A 20,034-nucleotide genomic window follows, 5' to 3' on the forward strand; every position below is an offset into this window, starting at 1 on the left:
GGCATTCTTTCGCTTGTTTCTCTCAGCTGCTGTGATGGCTGGAAAGTTTTACACACCTTATGACGCCAACGGTCCTAATTTGCCTACTTTGACCGCGCGTGGAATGTCGCACACTTTTGATCGAATTACCTAACGTCGATGCAGGAAAAAAATTATTGCGCGCTTGTCCGAAGCCCAAAATCGAAAATTACCAAACAGAGAAATATAAACTTCGATATTTTAGGATGAAAAAAGTGGGGAAAATTTCACTTCACGGGCACTTTAAGGACGTTCGCGCTAATTGTTTCTGCGCATCCTTACCACGCACGCAAATTCTCAAGCCACGTCATGCATCGAGTGCGCGCTGAGTAATATCAAAGTGCTCTGTGAGCAAACTCGGGAATTGAACAGATGAATTAAATTATTTTTTGGATTATCTGGTGAAGGGAATTTTGTGGTTGATTTTCACATTTAGAGTACAAGCAGTAGTTCAGTATTCGCTAATAAAGCACCAAACAAACAAAGTTACATTTTGATAAGATGCATGGCATTACAATTGACACGATCATACTATTACCTGACAATATGAAGAAAATCTATCGATTAGAAGTTTGAATTTTTTGCAAAATGCACCATCGAATTTCGTTCTTTTTAGCTCTTCGTTTATCTGTGTGGCGGTTTCAAATGCCTATTGAAGGGTTAAGTTTTGTGAAAACGTTGGCAAAATTTGAAATTATTAACGCAACGGATTCACTTATACAAAATATTACTAGGATAGCTTTTCTTCGTTGATTCATGTTTGGATATTTTAAACATCTTTGGAGAAGCTACACCCGTTAGTTCGCGTAAGTTTTAGCTTTGAAGATTTTATTTTGTAACCACTGAATACTGTTTACGTTTTAATGCCCTAACGGTAATACAGACTTCATTTTCCTGAGTCATTTCACGAGTGCGGTTTTGGCGCCTAGTTGGGAGATTATCGGACACCCTGCCGCAATGAAATATAGTTTGTTCCGAATATGAATATTACACAAAATTCAAAACAACAATATTAACAAAACTTGCGCAATTTTTTACAAAGTTGCTTAGCAATACAACTTCCGGCTGGTTGGTCAGGGTTTACGAGTTTTTTCGTTTTGGATGGGGGCAGGTGGGCGTGGTATGTAATCGTGTGATCTTCATGCCGCAGATTCTAGGTAATTTACAGACCTTTATGAGGAAGTTTATAAACATTTATTTTTGTAATACTAGCAATCTGCGCAACGAGTAAGAAGCAACACAGTGAAGACGTTGCTCAAAAAACAGACTGGCTGTACCCCAAGGAACCTGAAGACAAGACATCCCATCAAAGGTATGTAGCGAGTGCAACCCGTTTTGAAAAAGAAAGAGCGAAAAATCACTTTTACCGTCACCTTTGTTAATAGCGTGACTTGACTTGACAAATGTAGTTGCTTTTACATTTTCATAGACTTGCCAAACAGGCTGCCATGGAAACCATAGGCCTCCTCGTCACCTCGACCCGATTCCGTGAGCCTCCAACTCCTCAGAATATCGCCTCCACTCCATGCTGGACTCCGGGAACAGATGCCGCGTCTCCTCCAACACCCTTAGTTACAGATACCGTTCGTGTTTAAAACCTCGCTATGGACACGATTGCAAATCTCACTGCACAAGAAACAAAACGGGAGCCTCTTATCTCCCATTTGAAAACCCCCTTGAACAACTTGAGCAAAGCAGAACAGTTGAGTGTTGTACAAAAGGCTAGTGAAGACTGTTTGCTAGTGTGCAGTGCAATAGCACTTGGAGGTGCATAGTGGCGACGAGCTCTTCAATTCCATGGCTCAGTCTACACAAAGAAAAAGTTTGACGGTTCACCACCTGGTGATCTAGTGGTACTTATGACTGCGTACAAGAACGCTAAGACTAAGAATTTAAAGAGACAGATACTAAGCCTTTACGCATATAGATATCCCATGAGCATGCATGCTGCAAAAAATTCACCAACCATACGGAAAACTATCCTCATGGGAAATAAAGCAAGCACGCTCTCATGCTAATCTAAGCGGCCCTGGTACAACCCCTGAAGTTACAACCAAGCCCCGCGTACGTCTTGACACGAGTAAGGTCGATCACTTTGTGGAATTTACAAATAGACTGTACTTCTATCAAGACGTTTCTTATGGTAGTAAAATACTAATCCTCGAAAGTGGCGACACAATAGAGATGCCTAATGTTGTGAGGACAGTGACCAGATCTACAATGATTGAAGAATACTTGGAGTATTGTAAAGAACAATGTCACGAACCACTGAGTAGGTCAACTTTGTTCAAAATCCTGGAGGTTCGAGACGCATCTCAGCGTAAGTCGCTCCAGGGCTTGCACAATACCTCAGCTGATGACGCGGCGGGATTTCAGACTCTTGAAACACTGGTTGAAACTCTTGAGAAAGGAGGAATGGAGAAACAGTGGTGTCTTCATGTTCATAGAAAGCTCAGAGATGCAAAACGCTATCTCAAGACTGACTTCCGCATACATTGCCAGCCATGTGCTTCTACTTGCGCTGACCACTGTCGACATTTTGCGCCCAGTGATCCTGTCGAAGCCGATTTCCGGCAACCCTGCTCTCATGAGCACGTATTGAGTTGCGATGACTGCCAAGGAATGAAGAATGTACTGCAGGATGTCAGACTGGAGTTCGAAGCGTCATCCTGGACACCTTACAGTTCAGAACAACGAGAGGATCTGCTATATGACTTTGACCGCGCAAAGTCAGACATCTTGCTGTGGAAAGCCCACATTATTCGTTCGATAAACCAGGCAGAGGAAAAACAAGATGCACTTAGATCATGATCAGCCGACGACACGTCCGCTATCCTAATAATGGACGGGGCCATGAAATTTCTTCAAATTAGATATCGTGAGAAGCAGTCCGATTGGTATGGAGAACGAGGCCTTAACTGGCACATATCAACGGTAATAACTAAGAATGCTAGCAATGGGAAGGTTGAGCTGAAATCATATGCGCATATCTTTGATTCGTGCCAGCAGGACTGGTATGCAGTCTGCTCGATCAATCATTGAAAACAGACTGGAGGTTGTAAAAAAAGGATCACCCCCAGATTATCCGAGGGAGTCTTAGGAGTGACGAAGCAGGCTGTTACCACAACAACTTCCTCTTGGTGGCCGTAAGAGATGCTGGGAACGAGTTGGTCTTACTGTCACGCAGTATGACTTCCGAGCCACAGTACGGAAAGGATGTGTGTGATAGAATCCTTTGTCCGATGAAATCAATATCCAGTTTAGTTAAAATTGGTATCTACAGGCAAATCGAAGTAATTGGTCTCGCAAAGTCCAAAAAAACTCATTAGTCAGAAATATTTCCCGCCAAATTTTTAGCGAAGAATATTACCTTATACCCACTTTCTGCGATTGTTATCCATGATTTACCAAAATACAAAAAAATAGAATTTTCGCGGGAAAATTTAGCCTAAGTAATGGTAAGGATTTGGCAAGTTTGAAATGTTCACATAGGTTAATAACGATGTCAGAGCTTAAAAACTCTATTCTGCAGTCCAGCTAACTATTTTTTGCCTGTAGATACCAATTTTTAACTAAACTGTATATTGAGAACAGTGCAAAAGACCATCACAAAAATGTCTCTCTGTGGAAATAAACTGCTGCACTTTTGAAAAACGACTCGCTGAAAATGGCTAAAATTTGGGTCACGCTCATTAACGATTCGGCGGCGATATTTGGCACCTCGTGAAAAACCGTAGAATTAATGCGAAAGACCGCTAATATTTCTCAATCAACTAATAAGGAAACAAATATCATCTCATGAAAATAAGAGTTTCTGGAATTTGTAGGAAGTACCTTTTAGGCTCATCTAAAGTTGTCCGAAATTTCGATCATTTTAGACCGCTTGAGGACCAAAATCGCGATGTGGCGATATCTCGAAGAAAAACGAACGCCTATCTCGGAAAATGTCATGGTTGTTAATCTTTTCGGATAGCTTTTATGCTGTGAAAAGATGAATGTAAACGGCCGACCTCGATCTTTTGGTACTGCCCGGTTTTCTCCGACAATGACACTTAAGAATTTATATGGGGAACTTAAGAACAATAATCGGTTCGAAATTGTGGCAGGCAAGCTTTCACGTCTGAAATTAGCTATGTTGATCAAACTCCTGTAGTTCCAAAAGGTTAGTGCCCAAAGTGTTTTTTCCAGTTCTCGGTACACTAGCCCTAGTACTAGACATGGATATTGGTCAGGACTCCAGGTCACGTTATACTTTTGAGAAACACTCCTTTAACTAGCAACATGCCCGCTAAAATTTTGCGAAGGCCTTCTGTGGGGCATTTTCAAAAAATCATAATTTTTCTTCTGCCCGATTTTAAATATTTTACGTTAATCGAAAGAAAAAACATGAAATAAAATCATATGTAAGTTTTATTGTATTTGAGTAAAAGCGTAATTTTTCAGCTCCTTCCGCGCAACGCCTAAATTTGACTCGAAACAGAACGGTTTTACGGTTTTGGACCGTACTCGGAAATCGTCGCCAGAAATATTGAAAAATAGCACTTAAAGCCAAATTATTGTTATTTTTTTTTATCATATGGACTAACTGTTTCACACAGAAAATTCGCAGCAATTCTCTTTTCGGCCGAAAATCGAGTGGTCGGTTCTTACACGGACAGCCTCTTAAGCTGTAAGGTATGGTTGTCCAAGAAGATAAATACCTCTTGGAAATTCAATATCAAACGAGACATTGAGTAAATATGATTCTGTTCCTTATTCTTTTTCAAAGTTCGAAAGGCAAACATCTCCCTTTCAAATTGATATTTTTAATTTCGTGCGCCGTCAGAGACTTAATATCGATGATTACCTTGTCGCAGATCGCAATTTTCGAACAAAGTAAAATTAAAAAGCTACAGTAGGTCTGGTGGATATATCTCCTGATTTCACCTATAAATCCTCTACACATGTAAATCACTTTATACATGTATTTTTAAAAAAGAAAAACGTCGAAGACCCCTAATGTCAATGGATTACTGAAGAACTCCATGAACTATAAAAAGTAAGTTCCACGCAAACCAAGCAACTACATGTATTACATTATCAATGACTTACCCAGCTGTTTATTAGGCTATTCTGCCTTCCTTTTTACCTCAAAGAATAATTGGCTAATAAACTAAAATAGAATGAGACTTACAAATCCGCGGAAGTGCAGATGAAAATTCACAATATCCCCAGAATTTAAGTAAGAACCTGTCTCAAAATACAGTTCTGTGACGTTTCCATGTAAATTTAAACAAATGTACTACCGTTTTTCACGGTAGCCGAGCACTAATTCCTTTAATGTTAAGTTGCGTACCAAACTCATTAGGAATTTTAAATTCTTGCAAAAGAACACGAAAGTCAGGATAATTTAGTCCTCAGCAATGAGGGCTATTTTGATAGAGGACTTCCACTGCAGCCAATAGTTTCTAACCATTTGAAGAAATTCAAATTCAGTCTAACAAGAACAGTTCATAAAAGCTGTGGACTTTTGATTGGTTAACCATTAATAATTGGCGTACATCAAGGAAAAAGTTGACAATGTGCCACTCGGTGCCGTCAAACGTTGTTAGGTAAACGCCCACGGTTTTGCGCATGAGCTGTTTCCTCGTCACGATACAGCACTTACACCTTGCTTTCTGTCAAAATTAACCTTCTCAAACTATTTTTTACAATCAACTTCCCGCTTAATGCTCACTGGAAAAGTTGAAAATTTACAGAGTATGTAAATAACATGTAATTAACATGTAAATAATCAAAAAGAGACTGTAAAGAATAATTTACATGATTTTTCCCCTTTTACATGTTTTGGAGGTTTCATGTAAAAAACATGTAAATATTTCAAGTGAAACATGTAAATGATGAAGAAAACACTGTAAATGTTTCAAAGCAAAGGGCTAAGATCATGTAAATAACATGTAAACTGTTCCTGCAAATACTGTAAATAGCCTGTAAATTTCTTGTGATTCAACCTGGAAACCCGTAAATAACATCTAAATTTAATACAGAAAGGCTGCCATAATAGTGTAAATAACATGTAAATGTTTACACAACATGTAAATTAAAAAAAAGGAAGCTGTAAATAACATGGAAAATGAAAACAGGAGCATGTAAATAACGTGTAAATGAAAAAAGGGAGCCTGTAAATAACATGTAAATCGAAAAAGGGAGCCTGTAAATAACATGTAAATCGAAAAAGGGAGCCTGTAAATAACATGTAAATCGAAAAAGGGAGCCTGTAATAACATGTAAATCGAAAAAGGGAGCCTCTAAATAACATGTAAATGGAAAAAGAGAGCCTGTAAATAACATGTAAATCAAAAAAGGGAGCCTGTAAATAACATGTAAATCGAAAAAGGAAGACTGTAAATAACATGTAAATTGAAAAGGGGAACCTGTAAATAACCTGTAAATTGAAAAAGGGAGCCTGTAAATAACCTGGAAATTGAAAAAGGGAGCCTGTAAATAACCTGTAAATTGAAAAAGGGAGCCTGCAAATAACCTGTAAATTGAAAAAGGGAGCCTCTAAATAACATGTAAATCGAAAAAGGGAGCCTGTAAATAACATGTAAATCGAAAGAGGGAGCCTGTAAATAACATGTAAATGGAAAAAGAGAGCCTGTAAACAACATAGAAATCAAAAAAGGGAGCCTGTAAATAACATGTAAATCAAAAAAGGGAGCCTGTAAATAACATGTAAATCGAAAGAGGGAGCCTGTAAATAACATGTAAATGGAAAAAGAGAGCCTGTAAACAACATAGAAATCAAAAAAGGGAGCCTGTAAATAACATGTAAATCGAAAAAGAGAGCCTGTAAATAACATGTAAATCAAAAAAGGGAGCCTGTAATAACATGTAAATCGAAAAAGGGAGCCTGTAAATAACATGTAAATGGAAAAAGAGAGCCTGTAAATAACATGTAAATCGAAAGAGGGAGCCTGTAAATAACATGTAAATGGAAAAAGAGAGCCTGTAAACAACATAGAAATCAAAAAAGGGAGCCTGTAAATAACATATAAATCAAAAAAGGGAGCCTGTAATAACATGTAAATCGAAAAAGGGAGCCTGTAAATAACATGTAAATCGAAAGAGGGAGCCTGTAAATAACATGTAAATGGAAAAAGGGAGCCTGTAAACAACATAGAAATCAAAAAAGGGAGCCTGTAAATAACATGTAAATCGAAAAAGGGAGCCTGTAAATAACATGTAAATCGAAAGAGGGAGCCTGTAAATAACATGTAAATCGAAAGAGGGAGCCTGTAAATAACATGTAAATCGAAAAAGAGAGCCTGTAAACAACATAGAAATCAAAAAAGGGAGCCTGTAATAACATGTAAATCGAAAAAGGGAGCCTGTAAATAACATGTAAATCGAAAGAGGGAGCCTGTAAATAACATGTAAATCGAAAAAGAGAGCCTGTAAACAACATAGAAATCAAAAAAGGGAGCCTGTAAATAACATGTAAATCGAAAAAGGGAGCCTGTAAATAACATGTAAATCAAAAAAGGGAGCCTGTAAATAACCTGGAAATTGAAAAAGGGAGCCTGTAAATAACCTGGAAATTGAAAAAGGGAACCTGTAAATAACCTGTAAATTGAAAAAGGGAGCCTCTAAATAACATGTAAATCAAAAAAGGGAGCCTGTAAATAACATGTAAATCGAAAGAGGGAGCCTGTAAATAACATGTAAATGGAAAAAGAGAGCCTGTAAATAACATAGAAATCAAAAAAGGGAGCCTGTAAATAACATGTAAATCGAAAAAGGGAGACTGTAAATAACATGCAAATCGAAAAAGGGAGACTGTAAATAACCTGGAAATTGAAAAAGGAAGACTGTAAATAACATGCAAATCGAAAAAGGGAGCCTGTAAATAACATGTAAATTGAAAAGGGGAACCTGTAAATAACCTGTAAATTGAAAAAGGGAGCCTGTAAATAACCTGGAAATTGAAAAAGGGAGCCTCTAAATAACATGTAAATCAAAAAAGGGAGCCTGTAAATAACATGTAAATCGAAAGAGGGAGCCTGTAAATAACATGTAAATGGAAAAAGAGAGCCTGTAAATAACATAGAAATCAAAAAAGGGAGCCTGTAAATAACATGTAAATCGAAAAAGGGAGACTGTAAATAACATGCAAATCGAAAAAGGGAGACTGTAAATAACCTGGAAATTGAAAAAGGGAGCCTGTAAATAACCTGTAAATTGAAAAAGGGAGCCTGCAAATAACCTGTAGATTGAAAAAGGGAGCCTCTAAACAACATGTAAATCGAAAAAGGGAGCCTGTAAATAACATGTAAATTGAAAAAGGGAGGCAGAAACCCTGTACGACAAATAACTTGTAAATAATAGCTTGAAGAAAAATTCATGGAATGTAGTTTTATTTTAATCAAATCTGTTGACCTTAATTATAATAGTAGAAAATACGCAAATTTATACAGAATCAGAAGTTTATTGCAATCAGAACAAACTCAGTAAAATTCAAATAGTTTTTATATGCCATGAATAAGGTTTACAATGTATACATTGCAACAAATAAAACATGTTTTCTTTTCTTTGTATTCATAACAAGACGACTTAAATGTAATTTTGTGTAAGGCCAAAATATTTTAAAATATCATGACTAAGCTCCTTTAACCGGATTCAAGCACTTTTCAAGAAGACTACTAAGATTTAAGACCTTTTCAAGATTGTGCGAAACCATGTCATATTCAGCTCTATTTAATTCATAAATAATAAACTGATTAAGAACTATACTGTTGTCAGCTACAACTAGTAAAAATTTTGCAATTTAGGTGTATTACTAAATTAGAATTGTTTGCAAATGGATACCTGTCTTAAATATATACTAAATTCACAAAGTCAAATGTAGTGTGCTCAACTCCTGATCAAGCGGTCCGGGTTCAAGTCCTAGGCGGGTACATTCTGTTGTGTTGTTGGGCAACACACTTTACTCTCAGTGCCTCTCCACCCAGGTGTATAAGTGGGTACCAGCGAATTTAATGGTGGGGTAACCCTGCAATGGACTGGCATCTCATCCAGGGGGAGTAGAAATAGTTCTAGTTGCTTCCTGCTACAGAAAGCGGGATAAGCTCTAGTCTGTTGGGCCACTTGGCTCGTATGCAGACTTTACCTTTACCTTATTATGAAAATTACTGCAGTGTAAGTGTGAAGTATTGATCGACTTTTTTCATAGAGCAAATTGTTCTTTTGAAATAACAGAAAATAGGGAGAAAAAACATTTACCACAAGATAGAGATTGACATTTTAAATTCATCATAAAAACATTCATGCCAAAGGAATGCTACATTGCATAACATAAAACAAGGCTTCTGACATCTTTTAGGCTATGTTTACAAAGTCACAGTTTCCTTCTTTTTCCAAAACTGCACGGAATCCAAACAGTACAAACATTTTGGACCCCTGACAAAACATTCACTGTAAACAATATTCAAAATTTTACTTTTTCTTTTTGTGATAAAAAAAACTGTACTGCAAAAAAAAAAAAATTCATAGGGGCCTGTTGAAATTGAAAGGCCTATCTAGTACCATAGCTCCCATAACACATCATAAGTTAATAAATTATTCTTCTGGTACTACATGTATGTAAACATAGCCTTTGCTTTTTATGATGAAATCTTACAGCTGCTGTATTGAACAATAAGTATCAACCTAGCAATCTAAGATATTTAAATTTAATGCTAATTCACTAACACAGGTACAGTGTAGGTAATACTTCAAAGCATTAAAAATAATGTTTAAAGTGGTTGAATTTATGCCAGAAAGTGTTGAAGGTCACCATGTTAGACTGTAATGCACCAGGGGCCCATTTCTCGAAGGTCCCAAAAAGTTTTTGCACCCAGAAAGCCATACCAAAATCTGAAATCTTATGCTTACAGAGCTGTTTTATTCGCTTATTCTCAATATGAACTGAGGTTTCCTTCACACAAGAAGTTTCAGGCGTATACAGCTCTTAGTTTTTAGACACAGCTCAATCAAAGATGGCTTTGTGGGCCAGAAATGTTTCCAGGGCCTTCAAGAAATGGGCCTTGGACCCCTTATAGAGTCATAAGTACTGTAGACTTCTCAGTGGCTGATTTTTTTCCTGATCAAGCATCAATGCCAAGGAGTATGCATGTATTGACCACTCTCAATTTTACTTCATTCTACAAGTAACATAAAACATTTCGTTAAATAAGATAAGTTATGTCTGAGTATGAATCAGCAAATTCTGTGTATGATATCAATCAGCGAAGTTTACACTGGACTTATTATTTTGTTTCTTATCATTTAATTAATACTGTGACCTTTGAAATCGGACTGTAGCCGGTCATGTTGACCGGCCAAAGTGATTTTAGCTTGGTCACGTCTCATTTCTGACTGGTCAAGATATTTACGAAAAAATCAAGTACACGTAATGTGAGCCAAATTAAACCCACAAATGTAGTTTGTTTGTTCCAGTCACTGCTAGACCGTTTAAAAATTGGCTTAATATTTTTCTGAATGGATTTAACCCCAGTCACTCGAATGGCATTCCTATTCATCTTGAACACATGAAAAACAGCAAGCGAATGGTCTTTAGCCATTTGAACAGATACATGTATGCATTAGGGTATGTTTTCATTAGAGGTCATAACAAAAAAGAACTTAAAACTCTCAGATTTACAGTTGGGGATTTGATTGTTTATTCAAGAATGAACAACATGACCATCTCAACATGACATGACTGGTCAACATGACCGGCAAGTGAAGTTTTTGGCCGGTCAAGTCACCATTCTGGCCAGACATTGCCCATTGACCGGCCATTATTTTGAGCCCTGAATATTCATCAATCAAGCAGATCTTACATCTACATCTGTGGCTACTGTGTGACAAAAAATTTGCATCTCTGATTGGAAGGCACTGAATGTCAGAGGATGTAGAAGAACTAAACTCAAAATCTGTGGCAGTAAATATTCAATGTTCACTATCTCCTACATTGTAATATTCATGCACAATAAATCAAACTCCTATCAAACAATGTTTAAATAATAAGTCAAGTTATTTGCAAGCACGATTTGATTGTTTCTTATGCACACTTATGTTCTATTGGTGGACAGAGGTACAGATGATGTCATAAAAATTTGTTTTTGTTTCTTTGTGATGTATTACGAAGCAGATAATGATGTTGTCATGCATCAGTTCAGTAATAGATCACAGAAGACATCAAAATGTGGTAAGAACATCAGTGACACGCCTGAAAAATTCACAGATTCTGTGAGACACTCTGGTAATGGCTTACATGAATATTTTTGGTTTTTACCGCATTTTGATGTTATCTGTGATCTACTCAAGGCAGGAAAAAACGTAGGTCTGATTTCCTCAGCCAAGTAAATTTTGCCCTTGGGCAAGTGAAAATAGAAGTTCAGTGGCCCGGTGGGCAAGTCAAATTACAATGTAGCCTCAGTAGTCTTGTGAGTCTGACTAAAAATGCCAGCTTGATAAATGATAATTTCCAGTCATTCCATTTCAAAACTTAAGATCTAAAGACTAAAGATTAGTTAATTATTAGGTTGAAAGCAAGAATTAGTTAGGAATCCGAGCGTACTTCATTCGCATTTGTCCTCTGATTTCCTTACTGGCCACCCCACTGGCAACTAATATTTAAGTGGGGGCAAGTGGAAACTGAAATTGACTGGCCCACTGGGCAAGTGACTTACAATTTTTTTTCCTGCCCTGCTACAGATGCATGAACAGATGCATGACACATGAAACCTACATGTATTTGGTAAGAGCCCAATTTTGTACAAGTAAAATGTACAGCTGTAACAGGGCTCTAAAGTGCTGTCTCATCATCCCAGGGTAAGGCAATCTATTGAAATCGATCCATAAATTGATATAAATCAATAAATTGAAATTAATGTAAGTGTTATCAGTGCTATCAATCGAAAGAAATTCATACTCACATGCTAGAGAAGTTTCAAGTTATCGATTTGATTTTACCAAATTTATCAGTCATTACAGAATCAATTGAAAGTTGGTCTCTCTTTGTTACTTCACATAAACTGTAGAAAAATTGTGTCCCTCAACACAATGTGCGATTGTAACTTTTTTATGTAGATTTCAAAGGCACTACCAAAGACCCCCAAAACATAGTCCCCAATACATGTATGCCAGCAAACTATTCTGTTTACAAGATACGATGTTATGTTTTTACGCATTTGTATTCATGATTTCATATTTCACTTTATATCTTTTGTTCATTTCTTTCTTAATAAATGTTGCTTAAAAGATAAGCTAGTATCAGCAAAATTGATAATGCTTATTGAAAAGTTGATCACAATCGATTACTCATGACAAATCCTCTTATTGATTTCTGATATCATTGACTAATTTCTATTGATTGTTATGAAATAATTGATTGACTATACTGTGTCGTCCAAGACAAGTAGATTTTCCTGCCTGGGCAAGTTACTCTTCCTTTTTTTCAAGTCCTGTGTAGTTTTCATGACAGTTTGAGGTACATGTATACCTCTTTATAAAGTATCATAGTGTCTTTTTTTTTGTGAAAGAAAATTCCACAACATTTAACTTACTATCAGCACCAGTGGGTGCAATGTCCATGTACAGTTGTGTATAACAGCATATTGTAACTTGCATGTAGGTACAACTGTAGACACTTGAGTAACTTCAGAATACTTACTCTAGCATAAGAGAAATTTCTCTGCTGAAGATGGCACGTTACATTTTAGCTTACTAGCATTCACATCAGAGGGCAACATAACCTTACAAGAACATGCATCAGAAGGAATCATAAGGTGCATATAAGCCAATAACAAATGTCGCATGCTCTTACTCAGTTATCGAGAACAGATAATAACAGATAATAAAGCTCTTTATGCACGGCAGGTAAACATCACCAAAGTCGATTCCACAAGCAATGTAACTTCTCCTTGATAATGACACATTCACAACCAAAGGCAAAACGAAATGTATACGTATCTTGACGTTACTTTACTCTACTCGTTCAATTTATGCAAAACTTGCTTACCTGTCGTTGTTGTTGCCTGTAATCGCTATCTTCAGCTTCTGGGTAACGGAAAACTTTACCTTGAAACCGTGCACGGTGACGAAGAGAAGGTAGAGTGGATTTTGGCCCGCTAAAACAGAGCTCGAGTTTGATGCAAGTTCCAACGAACTGCCAAACATCGCGGGAGAACCGAGAGAACCTGGTACCTAACATGAAGACCGCTGATTCCCGCTTGTTGGAGATCGGGCACTCACAAGGCTTGTATGCTCTTATAAAGAGACTGGGATAACAGTGATGGCAATGAAAGCACAAAACGGTAGAAATCACCAAACAAAACAAAACAAAAAAAACAGTGAACATGCAAGGGCAGACTTAGTTGTATTAATCTTACTTGTAGAATGTTCATGTTTCGGAATATTTAACGCTCTAAGTCGATGATATTTCGTTCATTCTCAACGCTTCAGGGGCACAACTGTGACCTGGAACTTTCGCGATATGAGAAATGTAATGTCTGTTGTTTTCGGATTGTTAAAAACGTCATATTGGCTACCGAAAAAAAGTCAGCTATCATTTTCGGAAAAGCGATAAGTCCTAACGTTTTCGGAAAATGGACAAAAAAGCCCTAATAAGTTCGAGAATACTCAAGCTCCTCTAGAATAACCGAACAGATAATTTTTTTTTTTGCGCAACCTAAAATTAACCTACAGAGCTTTGAAAGTACACCAGATAGCCTAAAACAGCGTTTAAAAGCATTCGAGAGAAAACGATCGTTGGGTGTCCCTTATGGTTACCTGCCTAACCTAACTCCGCGTCAATTCAAACTCGATCACCAGGGCTCTTTCCGTCTTGAACTCTCACAACACGTGACGCTTTCATGGTCGTTCATGAATAAATACGTACGTGTCCGAGAATTAATTTTTCTCTTTTCTAGAGACGTAAGCTTGGGACGCCTGCATGTGCAGTAACAATTCTAGTTTTATTTTGTCGTTGTGGATGCGCGGAAAGTTCACAAGAAGGCAGCTTAGTGCGGTGTCGATCAATGCAGCGATTTAGTTTGGTGCATACCTTCTAACGCAACTTCAATTTAAAGCACAGTGCAGCACACACTTGGACTTTAGAGAACTTCAAATGCTTCAACGTAAAAGGCACCTTAATGGAGGCTTCACGGTAGGTTTACGGAGCTTTACGGCGGTGTTACATTTTAACTTTACGCGCCTTTAAAAGGTCCCATTTATATGTTCTCGGTTACCCGAGACAACCCTTCCTCTCTCTCTCTCTCTTACATGTTTTTAACAGGCTATTTACAGCCCCCCACCGCACCCGTGCAACTTCTAGGTTTTCCATTTACATGGTTTTTACATGTTTATTACAGGCTCCCTTTCTTTCATTTACATTGTTTTTACATGTTTTTTACAGGCCCCCTTTTTTCATTTACATGGGTTTTATATGTTTCTTACAGGCCCCCTTTTTTCATTTACGTGGTTTTTACATGTTTCTTACAGGCCCCCTTTTTCATTTACATGGGTTTTATATGTTTCTTACAGGCTCCCTTTTTTCATTTACATGGTTTTTACATGTTTCTTACAGGCCCCCTTTCTCATTTACATGGTTTTTACATGTTTCTTACAGCTCCCCTTTTTTTCATTTACATGGTTTTTACTTGTTTCTTACAGGCCCCCTTTTTTCATTTACATGGTTTTTGCATGTTTCTTACAGCCCCCCTTTTTCATTTACATGGTTTTTACATGTTTTTTACAGGCCCCTTTTTTCATTTACATGGTTTTTACAGGGTTACAAACATAACATTTCCAGACTTTTTACAGCATTCGCTTGAATTATTTACACGTTTCTCACATGGTTTAGCAAAGCAATTTACATGTTTTTTACAAAGGCAGATACTGTAAAAGTGCGTAAAATATTTTACAGGTTTTTACATGTTCTTCAAATGATCATTGTCGACAAAGACAATGTAAATCACTATTTACAGAACGTTTACATGCTGTAATAAAAGCTGTAAATTTCCTGTAATTTTATTTTACAAAACCCTAAGATGTAAATTGTAATTTGCAAAGAATGTAAATCAAGATTTACATACTGTAAATTAAAATTGACATGTCCATGTAAATTTGCAACTTTTCCTGGGGAAATTAATTGTGCAGTTTTATTAAAGTGAACTATTTACACACCTTTGAGATAACCGTCAGGTCTTTACAAACTTTTCCGTAAAACCACCATGGAGTATATGAACAACAAGCCTACTCATTCACTGTTTTAAGGAAATAAATTGAAGCAAAACATACTAACCATCATTTGAAACCTTTACTTAAAAATCAAGAGAAAAAAAAAAAACAACAACAGATGCTTCTGTGTTGATCAACCCGTCAAATCTGAGGAACATGATGCAAGCTTCTTGATGGATGACGCATCTTAGTCACGAATTATGGCAATATAATCATTCTAAAACTTTTCTTTAAAATATGTCTTGACAGGTTGCGTCAGTTTTAAGTCAACTGAGATATGTCATGTGAAAGATAAGTCCACGATGATTGGTCTTAAAACGGTCAAAAAGTTACAAATTTGGTCACCATCTGTCACTCGCTCCTCATTCTCATATATTGCGATTTACAGAACTCCTATTTTCCTCATCAAGTAACGATACGTTGTTATCGGCAAAGTTTAATCGACGTTTCAATCGTTCAGTGAAACTGAAATATGATGAGAACAGAAGCAGCTACAAATAGCTCAGAGAACGCGACTGGTCCATCAAGAATTGTTCCTTCCAAGGCAGAAGGCATGGCATTGTGCACCGCATTTATTTTGATATTTGTATTTATTGTTGTAGGAAACTTGCTCACCATTGTTCTGTTTGCAGTAGACAGGAGCCTTCGTAAGAGAAGTTTGTTTCTAGTCATCAATATGGCGTTTGCTGACCTGATGTTAGGAACTGTGTCCCTACCGCTCTACATTTACATCGTTGGTTACCGTTTTGAACTTTGGAAAGGTGGTGGGTCGATGTCTTTGTCAATTTTCTACGCAATCGTTGATACCTTTTTGTCGCAGGCGTCGTTAATTTCTGCAGCTTTCATATCTGGTGAGAGATTTTACGCCATTTACTGGCCGTTTAAGCACCGAACACTGTCAATGCGAGCATACCGTATTATTATTATTATTTTTACTGTGTGGGCACTGACTGTCGTCGACACCGCCCTCTTGTTTTCATTAAAACGTCAGTCTATGTATTATTGGATGCCATACGTCTTGATTATAACTTCATTATATGTGGCAGTAACATCGGCATTTGGAAAAAGTTTCGACGCGGAAATATCGCTTCACAACAGCAAAACAGAGACTCGCGAAACAAACGCTTAACAAAGACCTTGCTATTTGTGTCTATTCTTGCTTTGTTGTTCTGGATCCCTTTAGTTATTTTGAACGGTTTAATTTTTCTGGATGATGTCCAAATACCGTGGAAATTTTATGACCTGGTGAACATTATAAATTACTCCAATTCGTTTGCAAATCCAGTTGTGTACGCATTAAGAATACCTGAGTTTAGAAAAGCCCTGGTTTTGTGCTGTTTAAGAAAACCAGCGGCGCCAAAGATGCTAAATATTAATAGAAGAAGTAACAAGACTCCGGGGACAGAGCTCAGAACTTTACGAACAGACAACAGTCTCCCGCAGCTGAAGTTTAATCAAGAAGTTCTGGATACCAAAGTTTAGAAATTCTGAGTTGATGTTGTAGATGAGACGCTTTTGAATTGTAAAGCGAAACATGTTTTCCGTGATCAGGGAAGCATTCTACATAAATTTGTTTACACGCATATTTTGTCTCTTACGGTAATTTCATTGAAATAGAACTCGCAACAAATTTTCTTTCAAATTTCACCTGTTAGCTGCTTATTTCAAGAGCATTTACATTTTGAAATAAAAAAGGAGGGTTCCGGTATTCGTTTAGGAACAGTGTTCTTGAGAGCAAATGTTATCTTTTCCAAACGCTAGCTATGCTCTCATTTCCTATATTCACTGTCTAGAAAAAAGGTGGTCCTTGCATTCAAACTAAATAAAAAAAAATCGTTTGGTTTAGCAATAGCCACCATTTTGTATATGTTGTGTATGTGCACGCGCTAATGACGCAAAAATCGTGCGTAGTAGGGAGGCGCAATGCAATTCTGAGGAATAACCTTAAGTCCGTTTGTACACCGCCTCTAACCACAATTAAACTACAAGAAATATTTAATTTGGTTCAGGACCATGTAACATGTAAACTTCTATTTAACAAATTTCCAACCAGTCTAAGGCAATAAGGCATGGCATGTTTATTATTTCGCTGAATAATTTTACGGTTGGTCAAAATTACATGAGCAAGAGAATTTGGGCCAATGTCTCCGAAAAAATCAGAAACCTTGTGCCCTTTTGACGTCGTCCTTCGGAAACATATGTATGACAACGCCTTGCGTGTAAGTGGTGTTTTTACAGCTCACCAAAACAGACCCTCCGATAACAGAAAACTTCCCGGCATTCTTTCGCTTGTTTCTCTCAGCTGCTGTGATGGCTGGAAAGTTTTACACACCTTATGACGTCAACGGTCCTGATTTGCATATTTTGACCGCGCGCGGAATGTCGCACATTTCTTAGTTGAATTGCCCAACTTCGAAGGAGAAAAAAAATTATTGCGCGCTTTTCCGAAGCCCAAAATCGAACATTACCAATCAGAGAAACATAGACTTCAATATTTTAGGGAAAAAAAAGAGGGGAAAATTTCACTTCATAGGCACTTTAAGGACGTTCTTGCTAATTGTTTCTGCGCATCCTTAACACGCACGCAAATTCTCAAGCGCGTCATGCATGGAGTGCGCGCTTAGTGATATCAAAGTGCTCTGTGAGCAAACTCGTGAATTGAAGAGATGAATTAAATTATTTTTTGGATTATCTGGTTAAGGGAATTTTGTGGTTGATTTTCACATTTAGAGTACAAGCAGTAGTTTAGTATTCGCTAATAAGGTACCAAGGAAACAAAGTTACATTTGGATAAGATGCATGGCATTACAATTGACACGATCATGCTATTGCCTAAAAATATGAAGAAAATCTATCCATTAGAAGTTTGAATTTTTTGCAAAATGCACGATCGAATTTCGTTCTTTTTAGCTCTTCGTTTATCTGTGTGGTGGTTTCAAATGCCTATTGAAGGGTTAGTTTTGTGGAAACGTTGGCAACATCTGAAATTATTAACATAACAGATTTACTTATACAAAATATTACTAGGATAGTTTTTCCTCGTTGATTCATCTTTGATATTTTAAGCTAAAAACCCTGGAGACCATGCTGATTTACGCGAACCAATATTTCAAAATCAGACTAGTTTTCCACATGCTTTATCTCTGAAACGAAGTCCGTGACCCTCCCATTTTTTTTTCTTTTCTTAAAACAAGTAATTCTGTCGGCAGTAGAAGTTTGAAGAAAATCTATCGAGCAGAACATTTTCGGGCGAACGTCCTTAATTTAGCGTTCAACGTTTCAGAATTCGGTTCTCGGATTTTGGAGGTAAGCAAAGCGTTCGTTTTGTTCCTGGACCTCTTCATTTCACCTCAGTAAATCCGTACAAGTTTATGAGGTCTGCTATATAGATGCTTCAAGCGAATGCTGAATGCCAGCTACATTGGGCGTCAAACCTCTTCAGTTCGCTCTCTTAAAGGCTAACGGTAAAGCGAGCACGTTTTATTTGAGGGTTCGCGACCGGCTAATAACGGGGAAAGCCGGGAATAATCGACTTGGGGACCTGCATCAATTAGAGAACAAGTTTAATTTGCGTATTAGAATCATCTACTCCATAACTGGAAGTGGAAGGAAATGTTAGTTTTCATGTTCAAAACAATTAACAGGGTTTTGCCTAAAGATAGGCATTTATAACATTGAATTGCCTTTTTAGGGAAAAAATCCAGCATGCGAGAGGTTAACAGTAACCCAAAAAGTTATAGGAAGGCAATGATTTCAAATGAAAATGTCTTGATCCCTCAAAGAATTAAAAGTACGCATCTTTCTTGCTGTATCAAGCTAACTGTATTCAAGCTTGTGAAAGGTAGTTTCAATCACTATGTTCGGTGGTTTGCCAGTTTTGAGTGATTTTTTGAGCGGTTTTTCACTCAACAAAATTTTGAGAGGTTTCAGTCTGGTTTCTCATAGGCCCCAACAAATGCCCCCCCCCCCCCCCACCCCCATATCGACGAGTTTTTCATTAATTACACAAGTCTGATTGTGTGTTGCGTTTAATGTTCATTGTTAAAGCACTCGCGCTTGTTAGGTATGAGATGGTTATAGCCAACTCAGATCCAAAACGCGCGCTAGTGAAATAACTGTTTGATATTACACTTGGGTGACGCGTGACTAAACCTTGCATGAGTACATGTATTTTACATTGTTTGTCTATATGTTCATTGAGTGTGTAAATTTGTTTTCCTACATTTTTACTAGTTCAAAGAAGCGAATTATTCATGAACAATTTTAGAAACCAGATGAAGCGTTCTGGCACAACCGTTGCTCAGCTTTTTGTGGCGTGTTTTTAACCAGGCAATATTATCCTTTTTGTTCGTTCACCGTGCATTGTGAGAACTTTGTAGTCAATCACAAATAAAACATGCCTTAGCGCTCAAGTTGTCGTCGTTATGCTACAAAAGAATTGTTTTATGCTTTTAGCTGTGCATATATCGAGTTATGGATGCACTTTGGGAGTTTGGAGCTCGTGCTCTCCAAACTTCCCGCGTGCATCCATAACTCGTTATACGCTGTGGCAAAAAGTCACAGAATTTAACGCGGTGAATGTGAAAGAAATATTAAATTCATGATCTTAATAAACCTAGAAAATCGGAAAAAAACATCGGCGGTCTCATCTACCTGTCCAAAACTTGCAGCTAACACCGACTGAGCAAATGTAATTTGGTAGAGACTCTTAGCATGAAGTTAACACACGCCATATTGATAAAAAAACAAACG

The 20,034-nt window shown here is 37.4% G+C and overlaps 2 pseudogenes; both read left to right on the plus strand.

Annotated features, from left to right (window-relative positions):
• Positions 1 to 1,217: 1,217 nt before the first annotated feature.
• LOC149107893 (uncharacterized) lies at positions 1,218 to 3,384 on the plus strand (annotated as a pseudogene).
• A 12,370-nt stretch (positions 3,385 to 15,754) lies between these two features.
• Positions 15,755 to 16,824, plus strand: LOC149107894 (adenosine receptor A3-like; annotated as a pseudogene).
• Positions 16,825 to 20,034: the final 3,210 nt, after the last annotated feature.

The sequence above is a fragment of the Orbicella faveolata genome, unplaced genomic scaffold, assembly GCF_042242905.1.
Source record: "Orbicella faveolata isolate gen_17 unplaced genomic scaffold, um_ofav_v1 contig_26, whole genome shotgun sequence".
Taxonomy (NCBI): Eukaryota; Metazoa; Cnidaria; class Anthozoa; order Scleractinia; family Merulinidae; genus Orbicella; species Orbicella faveolata.